This window comes from Panthera tigris, chromosome C1 (genome assembly GCF_018350195.1).
Source record: "Panthera tigris isolate Pti1 chromosome C1, P.tigris_Pti1_mat1.1, whole genome shotgun sequence".
Lineage (NCBI taxonomy): Eukaryota > Metazoa > Chordata > Mammalia > Carnivora > Felidae > Panthera > Panthera tigris.
Genome location: NC_056667.1, coordinates 191,758,995 through 191,777,939, shown reverse-complemented (window position 1 = coordinate 191,777,939; position 18,945 = coordinate 191,758,995). Strand labels below are relative to the sequence as shown.

The following is an 18,945-nucleotide window of genomic DNA, read 5'->3' as shown; positions in this document are numbered from 1 at the left end:
TTGGAGTAATGAATGACTACCGGTTGGGCTGGGTTGTGTCCCTTCGGTGATGTTGGGGGAAAAAAATAAAGAGGTAAAGATAGTGAATGAATGCACGAATGCAGATGTTCAGCCAGAAGTGCGAAACCACATCCCAGATGAAGTCAATCAAGAGAAGTCAATGACAAGAAACCCACATCTAGACACATTTGGGCAAAACTTTTGAACCGTAAGATAAGTAGGAGGGAAATGCTACCATATCCATTTTCTCCTTTAAAAAAAAAGGTAGGGGGCACGCCTGGGTGGCTCAGTCAGTTATGCATCCGACTCTTCATTTCAGCTCAGATTATGATCTCACGGTTCACGAGTTTGAGTCCAAGTAGGGCAGAGCCTGCTTAGGATTCTCTCTCTCCCTCCCTCTCTTACGTGCTCTCTCTTTCAAAAATAAATAAACTTTAAAAAAAAAGAAGAAAAACTACCCAAAACAAATTAAAAACGTAGACTTGTCACAAGCTTTTCTTTCTCTGCCACACAAAATTCCCAATGACAATGAAACAATGCTTACAGATGGCTAAAGAATGAGGTCAGAATCTAATCCCATTTAACTATGTTTTCACTCAAGGAAAAATAATATGAAGACCTTGGTTTGCAAGTGCTCAGAAAGAATGCCATCTATGTAACCTTTTCAGAAAATTACTTCAGTTGGACTCTAACAAACTTATGAGTTGGTAAGTCGTGGAATGGCACCCTTGATGGTGAGTACTAAAATCGAGTAAAATTGAGACAGGAAGAGTACATTAATTTTGAACATCTTCACCCTCTATATGACAAAGCTTATTTCAGTAATAATCGTTAAGTGCAACTATAATAGCGGCCAAAAAAGAAGTGCAGAAAGTGAAAACAGTTTATTGAATTTTTTATGTATAATTGTACAGTAAAAAATTATTAGTTACTAAAAAAGAGAATATGGAAAATATGGATTACTACTTTTTAATTACAATGTTATGGATTTTTTTTGGTTAAAAAAAAGGAAACAAACTTGAACCCTTATACCTGTGTATTTATTGGTTACATAATGAATAACAGCATTATTAATTTAATACTAATTTATTAATAATATAATATATAATAATATATAAGTGTACATTATATAATTAATAATTAATTATTATTAATTTAATAATGATTATGAGGGGCGCCTGGGTGGCTCAGTTAAGCATCCGACTTCGGCTCAGGTCATGATCTCACGGTTTGTGGGTTCAAGCCTCGCGTCAGGCTCTATGCAGACGCGCTCAATGTCTGGAGCCTGCTTCCGATTCTGTGTCTTCCTCTCTCTCTCTCTGCCCTCCCCTGCTCGCACTCTGTCTCTGTCTGTCTCGAAAATAAAATAAAACATTTTAATAAAAAAATAATAGTTATGAAAGACTAACAAATTGAAAACAAAGAGAAATTTCTATTTTAAAGATAATGTTCAAATTCAATAAAATATTGAATACATAAGCTAAATTCTGTGCTTTCCAATAAAAATATTCACCTTGCAGTTTCTACTGTATCACCGTTTTATTTTATTTATTTTAATGTTAATTTACTTTAGAGAGAGAGAGAGAGAGAGAGAGTGTGTGTGAGTGGGGGAGGGGCAGAGAAAGAGGGAGACACAGAATCTCAAGCACCAGGTCCAGGCTCTGAGCTGTCAGCACAGAGTCCAAAGTGGGGCTTGAACTCGTGAACCATGAGATCATGACCTGAGCTGAAGTCAATGTTTAACTGGCTGAGCCACCCAGGCACCCCAGTATCACTGTTTTAAATTTCAAATACCCAAAATTCAAATACTCACAAGCAATTACAGAACTGAAGTTAACTCGTGTTCTGATTCCTCGTCTTTGCAGTCACTATTGTTGTTCCTTGTTTCAAATCTACTACTTAAACTCAGGCATTTGTAGTACCACAGGGGTTGGAAACACAGACTGTACTCCGAAAGTGAACTGGAACAATCTTGAACCATTTATAAAGCTACCTTTGAAATGAGCCTGCATGTCCCCTTGTTCTGGAAGCTCAATGAATGACTGAGAATTCTTGTGATTACTGCCCGTGTAGAACACAACATGCACTAACAGATAAGGAATGATAAAATGTGCTAAGTTTAAGTTTACATGCACATTATTAAAACTCAGTAACCTCAGCAGTTGTTTATGATGTAGGCCAAAGATTGTTCAGGAAGAAATATTTTGTGGCTGACTTTGTTGACAGTTGCTGGCATGTGGCGATAATAAAGGGTAGCTGACTTTAGTTGGTTTCATTGTCATTCAGTTCTCACTGCTCTGCCCTCCGTCTGCCTCTAGTTTGAATAATTCTGGTAAGTCTGGCTGTGCAACTGAATGCCAGACCATAGGTCTCTCTTTTTCTAATTACCCTCCAAAGAGAGGACTGTGGTTTAATTAGATAGAATTATGCTCTCATGCATGTATCAGGAAGCCGACAGAAAGGCTTAAGCAAGTGAGGGAAATAATTTTTTCGTGTAGCAGACAGCCCAGGGCTGGTAGAGCAGCTCTGTGAGGCCATCAGGGGTGCACGCTCCCTTGGTTTTTGCATCAACATCCTTCCCTTTTGTCTTTTGCCCTTAAGCTCACAAAATAGCTACTGAACCTCAAGATCCTGTGCCAACATTATATGCAAGATGAAGCACAAAAAGCAAAGGCAAAATGCTCCCCAAGCCAAATGTGCCCCCTTTTTAGGAGGAAAACACTAACTTTCCTAGAAGTCTCATCCACCAGATTTCTGTTTACATCTCCTTGGTCAGAAGTTGTCATCTGGCCACTCTTAGCTGCAAGAGAGAGTGGGAAATAAAGTCTTTTTATTTGACCTGGGCACCTTACCATCCTAAATAAAATTGGGGTTCTTTTGGGATGGAGGAATGGATATTGTTTAGGTAAAGTACTTGGAGATTAAATGCTGGCTAGTAGGGACACCTGGGTGGCTCAGGTCACTATCAGGTCAGCTGAGCATCCGACTTCAGCTCAGGTCATGATCTCATGGTCCGTGAGTTCAAGCTCCATGTCGGGCTCTGTGCTGACAGTTCAGAGCCTGGAGCCTGCTTCAGATTCTGTACCTCCCTCTCTCTCTCTGCCCCTCCCCCACTCATGCTCGCTCTCTCTCTCTGTCAAAAATAAATAAATATTAAACAAATTTTTAAATGCTGGCTATTAAATTCTTCTGTTGCTGTAAAGGTACTGAAATAAAGTTGGGGTGTACTTGAATTCCCCATAAGGAGAAACTTGTGGTTGAGGATCACTATAATTTTAATCATTCTAGGGTTACACATGAGAAAGATCCATGCTATGGTCTGAATGTCTGTGTCCCACCAAAATTCATTTTGAAATCCTCACCCTCAAGATGATGATATTAGGAGGTGATTGGGAGATCCCAATCACCATTGGAAGATGATTACATCAGGAAGGAAGAGATTAGTGCCCTTATAAAAAAGACCCCAAGGAACGACCTTGCCCCTTATACCATCTGAGGACACAGGAAGTTGGGTGTCTTCTGAGAGGAAGCCATCCCTAACTGGACACCAAATCTGCTGCTGCTATGATCTTGGACTTCCCAACCTCCGTAACAGTGATAAATACATTTCTGTTGTTTTTTAGCTACTCAGTCTATGGTATTTTGTTGTATCGGCCTGAAGGAAGATCAATTAAAAAAGATGCTTAACTCTGATGTAGTAGAGACATAATTGTTCTGGGCCAAAAGCATTTCAGTTTCTACTCTTTTTGTATTTTAGTATTTTTGTACTTTGTACCTTAATATTTTTTCCACTTGTGTTACTTTCTTTCTGTGTGTGACCAAGAAAGGATAAAATAGTGTATTATCACATTCAATCACCCAATATCATTAAGGTCTGGAGACTTAAAGCCAGGATCAGACTACTGCAAAGGCAGATATTGATGCTTCTTTTTCTGTACACTCATCTTTCAAGCTCTTGAATTTCCTCGGAGTTAAGCAGCCCATGGACCACTAAGCAATACTGACCACTTACCATCCATGTATGAGTCATTGGGCCCATTCACAAGGCAACTCCTGGAAGGAAGAGAATGATAGAGCAATGGTCACTCTTTGGGTCATGTTTTTAATGCCCAAGCTACCCAACAGTGAAACAGTTCCCTGTTCATCTAGTCTCGCTCCTTCACTTTCCATATTAGGCCCATGTTTTCTTATTTTGTCCTCAATGAGGTCAAGAACATTTTCTGGTGAAAATTTACATGACCGGATATCTATTTTCTTAATGCTTCCCACCTCAGAAAATAGTCTGAAGAATGAACGCAGGATAAAGGATGGTAAACATAGGCCACAGCAATAATGACTGAAAGAAGTTTCTGATCATAAAGACTTTCAAACTTCTAGGGAGGGGACAGACAGGCTGAGGCTGAAAGCCTCTAACACCAAGCTGAAGAAACTGCCACTTGATGGAGACATTGTGTGTAGTTGACACACAATGTTATATTATTTTCAGCTGTACAACATGATGATTCCACAACTCCATATGCTATGCTATACTCACCACAAGGGTAGCTACCATCGGTCACCATACATTTTTACTGTGACATCATCGACTATATGTCTATGTCATGCCTTTTGTTCCCATGACTTATTCATTCTGTAACTGGAAGGCTGTACTTCCCATTCCCCTTCACCCATATGGCCCATCCCCTATCTTCCTCCTCTCTGGCAACCATCAGTCTGTACTCAGTATTTATAAGTCTGATTCTGCTTTTGTTTGTTGGTTGGTTGGTTTTGTTTTTTCACACATATGTGTGAAATTGTGTGGTATTTTTCTTTCTTAGTCTCACTTATTTCATTTAGCAGAATACCCTCTAGGTCCATCCCTGTTGTCCCAAATGGCAAGATCTCACCCTCTTTTATGGCTGAGTAATACTCCATTGTATATATATATACCACATCTTCCTTATGCATTCATCAGCTGATAGACTCTTGGGCTCTCTCCATGGTTTGGCTATTGTTAATGCTGCTATAAACATCGGGTTGAATGTACCCCTTTTGAATCTGTATTTTTGTACCCTCTGGGCAAATACTTAGTAATGCAATTGCTGGACCACATCTTCTTTATCCATTCATCGATTGACACGACACTTACATTGTTTCCGTATCTTGGGTATTGTAAATAATACTGCAATAAACATAGGGGGGCATGTGTCTTTTCAAATTAGTGTTTTTTGTTGTCTTTGGGTAAAAACTCAGTAGTCGAATTATTGGGTTATGTGGCATTTTTATTTTTAATTTTTTGAGGACGCTTCATATTGTTTCCCACAGTGGCTGTACCATTTTGCATTCCCACCAAGAGCACACAAGGCTTCCTTTTTCTCTGCATCCTCACCAACACTAATTTCTTGTCTTTTGGATTTTTAGCTGAGAATGGTCTTTCTTAAAAACTTCTCAAAAAGTCTGGACTCGGTTCTTCCATTTTGCCTCTGTATGTGATTTAATGTTAGTTTCTGGTAATGTAATTTAATATACGTATAAAGATATATGGAAAGAGGTAGCTATCGGTATAGATATAGACACAGACACAGATATAGGGGACGAAGGTTACTACCAAGCACAGAGCTGTCGGGTCACTTTGAACACACAGACCTCCATTCCAGCTGATACTCTCAAAGTCTGAGCACACCACATACACAGCCATCGGCACATCGATAGTCTAAAACATCCCTGTTATAGGATTTCTCCCAAGCCTAAGAACCAACAGCAATAGATTATGGTACTTTATTAAGTGACGCCTCATTATGCAGTGAAATACTACAGGACCATTAAAAAAAATGAGGTGGATGGCTAGGGCTACCAGAAAGACAGATACAGATATGAAGAGTATATTGTGACAGGAACAATGGAAGCTGGAAAGCTGTAAATGGAGAATTCCATCTGGTGTTTTCTATGCATAGAAAAAATTCTAAGGGAATGTTCAGCGTAGGGAAATTTTTCTCTAATATTTTATGGTTTTGTTAAAAAATTACCTTTGCAATCAGCAAAAGCTATACACATCTATATACACATGTGTGTATAATAGATATAGATACATTTACATATATACACACTTATACATGTATTCACATTTTATGTGCAACAGGTGTTCTAAAACTCAATTCCTTGCAAGGTATGGCTTTGCCTTCAAACCAGAACTTCAGCTTCAGTCTCCCTCATGCCATGTTTATTCTCCCCTCCATACCTCTACTCCTGTTATTCCCTTTGCCTGGAATGCGCCCCCCCCCCCCGAATCTTTCATTTTTCAGACCCTGTCTACCTGACCTTCAAGGACTGAGACTCTTCCCCAGGTTCTCAGTCACCTCAGACTCCTTATTTCCTCAACTGGCATAATGCCTTTCAAACTTTGGTGTGTGTAAGAATCCCCCCAAAGGCATTATTAATGTTTCTGTCGCTCCCCTCCCCCACCACTAGAGATTCTGATTCACTAGGGCTAAGGTCGGGCCCCAAAGTCTGCTGTACTTCTTATAATACGCCCAGGTGATGTTCACGATGTGGGCTGTGATCACCCTTCACAGGCATGGGTCTAGACCCCAACAATTTAGATTTAGTATATTCTGTTACTCATTTATTTCGTGGATCACTTGTTTCTCATTACATGGCCAGCAACTTGTGGGTAGGAACATTGTTATACACTTGTCTCTAGCCTCTGCGGTTCGAGAGCCAAGAGATGATCATAGGGTACAAGTTACCTGAGGCTTGGAAGTTTGCAGGCTTCTCAGTAACGCGGGCAGTGGTGAAGATTATGTGAGTCTGCAGCAGTCTCTTCCACTTGTACCAGCCTCAGAAAACTTTCTGGCCCTGATTCTGAACTTGAATGCATCATGAATCCATGCATGCGATCATGTGACTTTACGTAGGTTAAGAGACAATGGACAAACCTACCTCAGGAGGACAATTCCTCTGTGGGGCCTCAGAGCCTCTGAAAACACACTTTTTATAATAAGATACCCTTTCTTTATTTTTCTAGACTGTCCCCTGTATGAGTGGAATCCTGAGGCTGGCTGGTGCCACTCAAATATAATAGAGCAGTCTGAATGTGGGCGGCCATAACTAAGTGTGAGACGCAAGTGTGCAACTGACTTCTAGCTTTATTTTTTTTTTTTGAGCAGTGATGGGATACATACAGTCGGTCAACTTATTGGAAGAATGCCTGGCTCCACCCATGCAAGTCAGTGTGTATGTGCTCACCTGGTCCATAAAGGCCAACCTGACGGCCATCTCTCCAGAGTATCCCCAAGCAACAGAACACACACCCAATCCTTCCTGTTACTTAGTGCCTGCTGACAACCCCCCTTCTTACTACATTCAGTAGAGAAAGTCCCCAGTGTTCTTGGGAACCAGACGATTGGAACCATCTCACCCCCTCCCCCAACTGTCTCTGGGCCAGTGTTCCTGGAGTGCTGAGAAACTCTAATCTGGGACTCTCCTCTTTAGCTGTACCCCTCCCACCCCCCTTCTCCTTCCCACCAGGTCTTGAGAAGACAGGAGACATCACTGAAGCTGGTGTGTGTTGATTTGTGCCTTATGAATCTGTGTCACTGCATAAAGGTCTACCCCTTCAGGGAATAAGAACGTGCTTCTAGTTCTACCTGTAAAACTAGAAAAGTAGTCTTTAATCTCATAAGAAAGGAGACCTGGCCCTCTACACTTATATGGGAATATGGGGGAAAATATGGGACAGAGGTAGTTCCCAAATACAGTAGTCATGGGAACCTCTCAGGTAACAAACTTTGAAAACGGTCATGGAGGAGTGAAGTACGGTATTTTGAAACACTATCTACTATGACAAATATTTATTAAGCACTTGGCTCATAGACATTATACTGGGTACCGAGGATATAATGATATACCCAAACAGGCATAGTTGTGTATGGAGCTTATGATTGTTCTCATGACACAGTCTTATGAGAAAGTAATTATTGTTTTTTTAATGTTTATTTATTTATTTTGAGAGAGGGAGAATGTGAGCAGGGGAGGGGCAGAGAGAGAGGGAGAAAGAATCCCAAATAGGCTCTGTACCCAGTGCAATCCCCCTGGGGGTCTTAGTCCCACGAACTGCAAGATCATGACCTGAGCCGAAATCAAGAGTCAGACGCTCAACTGAATGAGCCACCAGGTCCCCTGAGAAGATAGTTATTCATATAAAACCATTCAAACAAATGTAAACATTTAATTAAAGTAAGTGCTGTGAAGGAGCAGTAATGGTGCTTTAAATGCATGAACTAGAACTAGAAACTGCCAACCTAGCAAGGGCAGTAAGAGAAGGCTTTTCTGAAGATCTGAGTACTGAGCTGAGAGCTGAAGGGTGGGTGGGAGCTACCAGAGCAAAGAATGTTCCAGGCAGAAAGATGTGAAAAGGCCTTGTGGCAGAAATGATATGACATGTTCTTTCATTGAAAAAGGCCCCAGTGGCTGATACAGGCAAGATGTCACTAGAGAGGAAGAAAGGGCCAGACCATGTGTGGGGCTCATATACAACATTAAGAATTCCTGTGGGTAATAGGAAGCCACTAAAATGTTTAGTCAGATTTGTGTTTTGAAAGACTTCCCCAGGCCGTTGTAAGAATGGGTTGAGAGGGCCAATGCTGAGACACCAGCTAGGGGACTATTGCGATCACCCAGGGGAGAGAAGATGAAAACTTGGTCTAGGGTTGGGGTAGGGGAAATGAGACAAGACCAGCTCAGGCCACTCACCAGCTAAAACTAATAATGCACAGTTTCCCCCACCCCCACCCCCATATGATGCAAACCTCCAGGAAAACTGAGTGTTTGGGGCCTTGGTTATAAAGCTGGCTGATTATAAGACAGCAGTGTGAATTCAGAAGTCCATCCTAAGTTTGACATGGGAGTGTGCAACTGACTCTAGCTTCAAATTTTTTAAGTAATGGGGCAGGTGATTTTTCTAGAGAAATAGACTTCTGGAAAATGAGTCAAAGCAGCAAGTTAAGGGAAAAATTCACCAAGGGTGTCATTCTGCCTTATCACCACTGAGTGCTGCTGTTTCCAATGACAAGTTCCCCCCCAAAACCCCAAAGAGCCAAGGACCAGTAAGAGGAAGGGGGGGGGGAGGTGTCACCTTGGAATAAAAGGGAGAAAAAGACAAAGATATTTCCTAATTTTGGAAATCTGAGTCCTAAGCAGCAGGGGTCCAAACCAAGAATTTGTGAAGGTCATTTTGCCGTATGGTAACTTCTGGCGTTACCGCCAACATCTCTAAGGACAGTCCCCAGTATTAAAAGGGCCAAGATGGTTTTTTTTTTTAGAACCATTAGCATGCCCCCTCCCCCACAGACCCATTAGCGGGCCTTATTAAACCAGTTCAGACAAAGAGTAAAGATGCCCTAGTTAATGGAGAGTCTCCGATAATTACTCTGCTCAGCCGCTTCTTTTAGGGTTTGAATGGCCTTTAAATAATGTTTCTCTTGCTGTGTTCTCAGACAATGACCTAGTAGTCTGCTTTAAGCGGTGCCAATCCCATTAGCTGAAGAATAGCAAACTGTGTCTGTGTGCCAATGAGTGTGTGCGTGTGTGTGTGTGTGTGTGCGTGTTGAGCACAGCATATGGTGGAGGTCAGATTTAAATGTTGCTCCCTTCTTCTTTTCCTTCATTCCTTTGTAAACTCATCCCTCCTAGGAATCAAATGCACCACTGTGTCTCTCGGGTCATCGATTGGGTGAACATCTATTCCTGAAAGTAGCAAGCAACTTTCAAATGCTTACAGAAGATGCCTATCATTCTTATTTACTAAGCATTTCTTGGTGGGATGTGATCTTAAAGTTATTCCTTGCCTTCTAAGAACTTCAAGTCCCAATGCACAATAATGCAAAGAACATAAAGTCATCTGAATATGTGTTTACTGCTCAGAGTTGAAAAATGTGAAGCGTTTCATAAACGTGGAAGGAAAAATGTAGGAGACAAAACACAGAAGAGGGAATGCCGAGATCCTTGGAATACTTCCCTCTGTGGCCTCTCTGCTGATGCTGGCAGCTCTTATTTTTCTGGTAATTAGACTGCAGAGTTTCCTTTCAAGACACGTTATATCCCGACAGAGAATGTGGAAAAAGGGCAACCTCACTTTACTTGGGAAGGATCAAATTCTTTTATCGGAAAGTAAGTTCAATTGTGAACAGCTTTGTTATAAAAATGTGTAAAACAACGTTCAGAAACACTGTAGTGAATTCAATCTGGCTGGAACCAGCCCTTGCCCACCTTTGTCTGGAAGAGTTGTCCAGGCATTCCAGAATGGTCTCTTTTGATAGTTCTTGAACATACGGAGTGTGAAAACAGGCCAGCATCAGGACGTGGGGTGATGTCACACCATTATATGGAAGTGAGTTACATGCAGCTCAGTGAGCATCACACAGCACCCACAATACGCACCACACACACACACACACACACACACACACACATGCACACCCATACGTGCACACACACATTTGACAACTCCTGGAAAGGATGATCACACTGTAGCCAACAGGAAAAAAAGAGCCACTCTCTGGTTCTTATTCTACAAAAACACCATAGGCAAGGAAATACTCTACTTGGGAAAACTAGGAGGTTCCATTCAGTTTTCACTTTTTTTACCTTTTGTTTTAATGACCATGAGCACTTTATGTGTGAGGGCTCCTTGTGCATAATTTAAATTTCTGATGTTATTTATTTTTGAAAGCATGAACTTACTGAGAACTGAGAGATGTTAGTTTCTTGTACCTACACCGCTAACAACCTATCTGTTGGATAACAACTTTCATTTGTATAATAATTAGTTAAAGTGTGTGACATAGAAATCATCCTTCAGGACATGACAAGTTCAGTATTTTGGGCATTGGACTCTTGTATCAGTGATTCCCATTCTGAGGAAAAGGACTGAATGGTATGACAGTTCATTTGTGCGTATTAGGAGAGGTGAATTTTTGATCATGTACAAAAGGAAAAAGGGATCCAGCTCTTAGGGACAGGCTTGGACCTTGGGTTACATTAAAAAAAGAACAAAACAGAGGTGCCTGTGTGGCTCAGTCAATTGAGCATCCGACTTCAGCTCAGGTCATGATCTCGCAGCTTGTGAGTTCGAGTCCCGTGTCAGGCTCCGTGCTGACAGCTCTGAGCCTGGAGCCTGCTTCGGATTCTGTGTTTCCCTCTCTCTCTGCCCCTCCCCCACTCACACTCTGTCTCTCTCTCCTTCAAAAATTAATAAACATTAAAATTTTTTTTAAAAAAAGAACAAAACAAAAAAAAATTAAAATTAAAAAAATGAAAAAAGAACAAAAAACCCCAATAAAACTTTCTTAAAAATCACTCTTGAAAACCAAATCGAATTATGGAATCTCAATAATCTTGGAAATTACAAATGTTACATTGTTCATTAAACCACACTCTGGGCCATTACGGTGCTTTGTGCTTTGCGAAATAATAAGTATAATAAGTATAATCCATGATGTTAGACTTTGTGACTAGGATTACAATTCGGAGGTCCTGATCCCCAATCCAGAGCTTTTTCTAGTATAGCAAAGCCTCTCTTGTGATACAATTACTTTACCACAATCCCGCATGTATCAAAGATAGAATACTGCATTAAAAGGGCTGATGCCCAGTAGAACCAAGAGCTGCCCTTAGATGTGGGCCATTGGGCCGCTGTCCTGGGCTCTGTGCTTTAGGTCTTCCCCTGGCTGCATCTCTCTCTGGCCAAGGAGGTGGCTACCTGGAGCCCCCTCCTTCTAGATCAGGTACCTAGGAACTCCACATTCCCTGCCCCCAAAGTCAGAAGCCTGCCTCCAGGGCTGCACAGGTTTTTATGCCAGGGCTTGTCTTCCTGGGGGCTGGCCCAGCTGCCAGTGTGTCCTCTTAGGCCTGAGGAGTGGCTATGACTAGGGAAGCAGTAGATGCTGGGACATGTTAAAATGATGGGACAGTAGATGTTAAGACATGGTGGCAGAGATGTCTACAGGCACATGTGGGGCCTTGTAGAGCGAGACGGGGTCTGGGCTGGGAAGCTAAGGGCAACTGTCTGTTTTGCTCTTGTCCCTGTAAATATCAGGTATGCCTGCGAGTTCTGGTGAATGAATGAATGTCTGTCTCTTGGTGTACGTATGGAATCATAAGGTTTTAATGTGTTCAAATTCAATAGATGATGCCATATACACACACATTCATATAAATATACAAATTCAAATTCAATTATATGGACAGTCCACAAGTTATGATGGTTCAACTTGTGATTTATACATATACATTTTTATATATTTATATTTTGCATTTATGTGCATTTGTATTATAGACACACATTTTTACACTACTCTGAAATATAGTATATATATTTGCTCCATACAATTAACAGCTCACATATTGAGGGCCTAATATTGCCACGCACTATTACAAACTCTCACTGTGAATTTGCTTACTCCGAAAACACCTTGAAGTAGATACTATTATTACTATCATCATCATCATCATCATCATCCCCATTTTACCCAGGAGGAAACTGAGGCACGGAGAAGTAAGGTCATTGGTGCAGGCCTGATAACCAATGGGTGCTAGAGTCAGGCTTCTGACCGCAATGCAGTGCAGCTGTATTCAACCTCCCCTGCTTGTCTGTCTCAGCACTACTTCTCCAAGGCAGGCTCAAACCCTCGCTCTTTTGTAGAGGCCTATCTGAGCATCTCCGTCCTCCCTCCGGTTTTCTGCACTTCTGGAGTTTCTTGCGTCTTCATCACTCCTCAGATATTTACTGTTGGGGACTGCCGAAAACCTTCCCGTATGTTTATCTATTAGCTCTACCCTCGGAAAGTGAAAGATGACTGGACTCTCGCCTGACAACGTCCGGGTAGGTGTCTTGTGTTCCAGGATAAGCATGCTGGCCTCTGAGATGAGCTGCCAGATCCCTCACTGGAAAGGAATTGTCGCCCCAGCTTCTAGAAAGGAGTGCTGTCAGCAGATTGCCTTCAGCGGTCAGCCAGCCCCTTCAGGGATTGTGTCAACTGCAGAGAACCACTTTGCCCAAGGCCACGCTCCCTCCCAGAGTGCACCACATCCATGGAATGATGGATGTGGGAGTGTAAAGCCCTGGCCCTCTTGGTCAGTGGCGTGCCGGAGCCAGCTTCCACGGACGTGGAGGCTGTGCACATGGAGGACGTGTGATTGTGCACATCTTGAGCTCCATGTTCAATGACATGACACCCAGATCTTGAAATTAGGCACGGCGTGGTATCTACTCCATGGAAACTGGCAAACACAAACAGATCAGGGCTTTCATTTTTCAGAGTCAGGTTGCCAGCACACCACTGTTCTTGGCCCAACTCAGGACTACTCTGGACCCTCTGAAGGGCCACTCTGTCTCTGAGTCTTCGTGGGGTTGGCAGAGGCTGTCATGGGGCCTCATAGCTGTATCTCTCCCTCTCCCCCATTCAGCTCCCATCCCCTCACCCACCCTATGCAGGTGTATTGATCCCAAGGGCACTTTCTGCATGCTGAATTCTCAAAGTCTGCCTTCTGGGGAACTCAGCCCGCAACAACTCTAAATACTGTTAAAGTTTATCTAAACTTTACAGATTGGTTAGGCACTTTGTCAGGAATGCTAGGTTTTCCCACAAGGAAGTTGAGAATATATCATGCAAAAAGGTTCTATTCCACATCAAGATTGAGACAATTTTTCTTTTTTTTTTTAATTTTTTTTAATGTTTATTTATTATTGAAAGACAGAGAGAGTCAGAGCATGAGCAGGGGAGGGGCAGAGGGAGAGGGAGACACAGAATCCGAAGCAGGCTCCAGGCTTTGAGCTGTCAGCACAGAGCCCGACACAGGGCTCAAACTCACAAACCGCGAGATCATGACCTGAACCGAAGTCGGACACTTAACCGACTGAGCTACCCAGGCACCCCGAGACAATTTTTCTTATACAAGGTTTTAACCTTTCTTAAAAAATTTAAGTATATTTTATTTATTCCAATATATCCAAAATTTTGTGATTTCCATAGGTAATCATTACCAAATTTTTTACATTCTTTTTACATACGAAGTTTTAGAAACCTAGTGTGCATTTTACACTAACAGCACTCTCAATTCTGAAAAGCAGTTGCTTTTCAATTGCTTAATAGCTATCTAAAGCTGCTATATACATTATACAATGTAACTGTTAAGAGTATCCATTGCTCAAACATACCACAATTTCTATATACACTTGATTGTTTTTTCCATCTTTATTGAAGTATAATTAATATATAAAACTTGCACATAATTAAAGTATACAAATTAGTGAATTGGGACATATGCAATGAACATGCTTATTATTTGGATTGTGGTGTTGGTAACAGGAGTGTACATCTGATTATCGATATACATTTAGGTTGTTTCCAGTTTGAGACTATTTAATTTTGTTTTAATGTTTATTTATTTTTGAGAGAGAGAGAGAGAGAGAGAGAGAGAGAGAGAGAGAGAAACAGAGCGTGAACGGGAGAGGGGCAGAGAGAGAGAGAGGGAGACACAGAATCGGAAGCAGGCTCCAGGCTCTGGAGCACAGAGCTCGACATGCGGCTCAAACTCAGGAGCTGTGAGATCATGACTTGAGCTGAAGTCAGACACTTAACGGACTGAGCCACCCAGGCGCCCCCTCCACTTTGAGACTGAGAAATAGTTCTATCAACATTCATGTCTGTCTCCTGGTGTACGTATGGAATCACAAGGTTTTTATTTGTTCAAATTCAATAGATGCTGCCAAATATATTTCACTTAGTACTGTCATTTCTTTTTCTAATTTTATCAGTTCTGAGGGATTGCTGGTGATATCTAAACTGGAGTTCAATTTTTTAATTCCCCAATGAGAAATGATGTTGCTCAAGAGGTAAGCACTTAGCAGAGGCCCTGGTTAGTACTCACCATCCTAGAGGACAGTACATTCCTGCAGTTTGTGCTTGTTGAATGACTAAAACAAACCACATTCAAATTGCCCAATGAAAGAATTTTTTTGTAAGATTCTATCCCTTATCTTTGAGCTTTCTTGTTAAAAAAGGAATTGTAGGTGGTGACCGGGTGGGGAATCATTGAATATTTTGCTTTGCTGAAGGGTTTTCACTCCACCCACCCACCCCCCCCCCCCCGCCCCCCATTACCTATTTGTAGAAGTGACAGTCAAAAGACTTAAAAACGTGTATAGCCAGACCATCAACTGATCAAAAAGGATTCTGGCCCTAAAGCTAGAGCAGGGTATTGTGGATACCCCATCCCAGCAGAATAGGGTCAGGTATTAATCCTTTGGGTGTTGGATCATAGGATGGGTGGACACGGGGTTCCTCGGAAAGAGACTTGGGACACTTAGGAAGTTTAGGACCGAAGCTAATTACCAACCTGTATAGAACTGTTTCAATATTTTAACGCTGGGTATGGTCTTGTGGGTGCCTGCTAGTTGAATATTAAGCTCATTTGTACTTTCCAACAGGGACGCCTTTTACAACTTTGACATTTTATGTCTCAAATGCTTTTAATTTACCCAAGAAGACAAATTATATTGCTCTCAATGAATATCCTAATCATCTCTACTTGGGCATATCTGGGGAGATGGGAGTGAGGTATATACTTGGCTTGCAAACTTTAAGCTATAAATAGCACCCCAAATTTTCTGATTAAGTTTAACACTTTTTTTTTTTTTTTTGACGAGGCTTTTATTTCTTCGGAAGATAGCATTGCTTTATTGAATCCTGGTCTGACCATTACTTTTGTAAATGGAGGCTAAAAGGGAAAAAAATAATGAAAGGACATACTAATAAAATCTCCTTGCATGTCATTTGGCATTTCGTTTTGTTTCAATGCACATTTACTGAGATATTTACTAGATACAATGGTATGTGTCATAGAACATGCAAAGATGAGTTAGATGAAATCCCTGACCTTTGGGGCATGGAGAAGGAGATATAATAGGGGAGCCTCAGCAGGATAATGGGAAAGGAAGAGTATACAGGAGTGGTAAAAAAAAAAAAAAAAATGTGAGTCGGGAGCTTAGAGTGGAGGAAAAGAGTATGCAGGAGACAAGTCTGAAATGGTGGAATATTAGTCAAGATGCTTTCAGTTGTAAGCGACAGAAACTAACTCAAACTATATTTGGCAGACAGTGATATAATTGGTAGCATCACTGTGAGGTCTAGGAGGTATAAATAGATAGGCGACCCTATGGATTCAGGGTAATGATGCTGTGTCCTTGTAAGTTTGCTGTTTGTAACAAATGTACCACTTTGGTGCCCGATGTTGATGGTGGGGGAGATTGTGCATGTAGGGGAGCAGGGGGTGTATGGAAACTTTGTATTTTCCACTCAATTTTGCTGTGAACCTGAAACTGCTCTACAAGATAAAGTCTGTTAAAAAAAGAAAAGAAAAGAAAAGAAAAGAAAAGAAAAGAAAAGAAAAGAAAAGAAAAGAAAGAAAGAAAGAAAGAAAAAGAAAGAAAGAAAGAAAAGATGGTGGGGTTGCTGTTCTCAGACAGCCATTTGAATGGAGACATGAACTTAAATGTTTTAAATTTAAAGAGTAAAATATCCCCTGCTGACCTAATGGAGGCCTGAGTAACTGCCCAGCTGAGATTGTTCTCAGTCCTTGACTTTTCATCCCTTTTCTGGGACCACCCCCTTGGTTCGGTGCTAAGGCTCTATATTAGTGATGGTGAATAAATTCAGTCATTTTGCAAATGTGACTCTTTAATGCATTTTATGTGGCAGACCCTGTGCTTGATGCACACTGGGAATACAGTGACAAAGCCTGGGCCTTTGCCCTCAAACTTCACAGAGTGGTGTAGTTTTTCTCAAAGGGTAGTCCGCTGACCGCCTATGTTGGAAGTACTTTGAGGCAGTTGTTCAAATCACAAAATTCAGGACAGTATCATAGACCTTCAGAATACAAATGTGTGGATGTGTGACCCAGGAATTTGCATTTTTAACAAGTATTCAAGAGCCTTGACACTCAAAATATGGCATCTCCTGGGAGTTCATTAGAGGTGCAGAGACCCCACCACAGATGTCCTGAATCAGAATCTGCATTTTAATAGGATCCTCATACATTAAAGTTTGTGTTTGAGAAACCCTTTTTTAGAAGATTGTTACATGCTGACGTTTGAAAATCACTGGTCTAGGAAGAGGATATACAAAAATGAATTTGTAACAATGTGACGAGTTTATTTTAAAGGAACATGTGAGTGCCTCTGGGTGTGCATAAAAGGAAAAGGTTCACCTGTCAGAGGTTTCCCGGACATGTGTGACAGCACCCACTTTTAAAGGGCAAGGAGTTAGGCTAACAAGATGGGGCAGGGGTGAGGGGTCTCATCAGAGGAAACCACAGTACAGAAGTCCTGAAGTGAAAAAGAATACTGCATGTTTAGGGAACAAGAAAGGTACCTCAAATTGCAGTGTTGTCGTTACTGTTTTTTAACTTACTGAAACTCTGAACATCAACTGAAGGAGGTATTAAAAAATAATTATGGTTAAAGATTTTCTCATTAATATTTAAGGGAAAGGGGGTGAGGGATCAGACTTTCAATTCCTTTCATGTTGCTTTCTCTAGCCTCCTTGGACATTTTTTTTTTTTTTTGCATTTATTTCTTCACTTATTCATTCAAACATATATACATTGGGCACTGGTGCTTTGTGACTATTATGTGGTGGTGAGTGAAAACAAATAGTTCCTGCCCTCAGGGAGTTTATAGGTGAGGCTGGGGTGGGGGTGAGAAGCCAATAAAATAGGTAAATAAATAACTGTGTAATTATAAGTTGAGAAAATGGTAAGGAAGTGTGCTGTGATGGAGAACAATGTGGGGAAACTTCAAGGAAAGGCTTACCCAGCTAGACCAGCATATCCTCTTACAAAGTGGCCAAAATCAATGTGGGTTTGCTGTGGTGGGTGTCTTACTAAGAAGCCCCCGGGTGCCAGTCAGTGTGTACATGAACACAATACACACACACACACACACACACACAGCACGCCACTGTTGTGCTGGGAATCCAAATGGGGGTTGAAGACCTCCCCTCAAAATCATCCCCTTTCAACCTGCTGTCTACAACATGAAAGGACAGCGAAAATTGATTTTTCTCCGCAGCTCCAAACATGAAATGAGAAGCAATCTCCAGCTTGTAATAGTCCCATTTTCAGAAAGAACTTATATGAGTAATTTTCTTAGGGAGCTGCAAAAAAAAAAAAAAAAAAAAAAAAGGGGTCCAATCCTGTGTGTCTGTCCCAAGTGAAAATTTCCAATTGCAAATATTCATTCGGGCGTTGGGGGGAGCCGTGCGGAGACTCTGCGGCACACGCCATTGTTTTCAAAACGTGTGTGATAAAAATCTTGTCTAAGGAAGCAGAGATAAGGCCTGGCTGTGCGGTCAGGCCCCTCCCGGGCCGCTGGCTCCTTGGGCAAAAAAAGACGAGTCCTTGAGACCCTGGAACCTTGTGTGTCCGGGTCTCGCTTCCCGGGTGGCTGGGGGGAAGCATTTAAGAGTGGGACCGCGAGAAGCGCTTGTAAACAGACGGCCGGGCTGGGATGGTCGGCGGCCGGACGGGCTGTCACGGTGAGGCGGGCTTGCCCGAAGCCGCGCCCCGGCCAGGAGTAGCCTGCAGGCCCCGTAGGTGAAGGCAGAGAAACAGCCCGCGGCCAGGTGAGCATCTGCCTGCGTCTGTGCTGCCTGGCTGGCCAGTGGGGGAAGGGTGTGGGGATGACAACATTGTAACACATATCCGAGGGTATCCCTGGGGTTGCGATGATTTTGCTCTTTTCTTCCGTACTCTGGCTTTTAGTTCCTGCTGGAGACTGCGCTGCAATGTAGTGGATAATGGGTGTGGGCAGATCACACGATGCATTGTCTGCTTATTTTTTATCAATCAGGTATATAAGCAGAAAGCAGTTGAAACAGCACATCCTGTTCTGTGCGCTGTTTTTAGTCT

The 18,945-nt window shown here is 41.9% G+C and overlaps 1 protein-coding gene across 23 annotated transcripts in view; it reads left to right on the top strand.

The window, feature by feature from the left end:
- Positions 1-18,277: 18,277 nt before the first annotated feature.
- PLEKHM3 (pleckstrin homology domain containing M3) overlaps positions 18,278-18,945 on the top strand; it is a 195,500-nt gene continuing 194,832 nt past the window's right edge. For 5 of the 23 annotated variants that reach the window (XR_006220909.1, XR_006220908.1, XR_006220907.1 and 2 more), the window contains exon 1: positions 18,280-18,659. The gene's annotated coding sequence lies outside the window, so the exon portion shown is untranslated. Of the gene's footprint in view, positions 18,660-18,945 lie in introns of all 23 variants that reach the window. The other 18 variants (XR_006220910.1, XM_042995211.1, XM_042995209.1 and 15 more) reach the window with 7 other exon arrangements.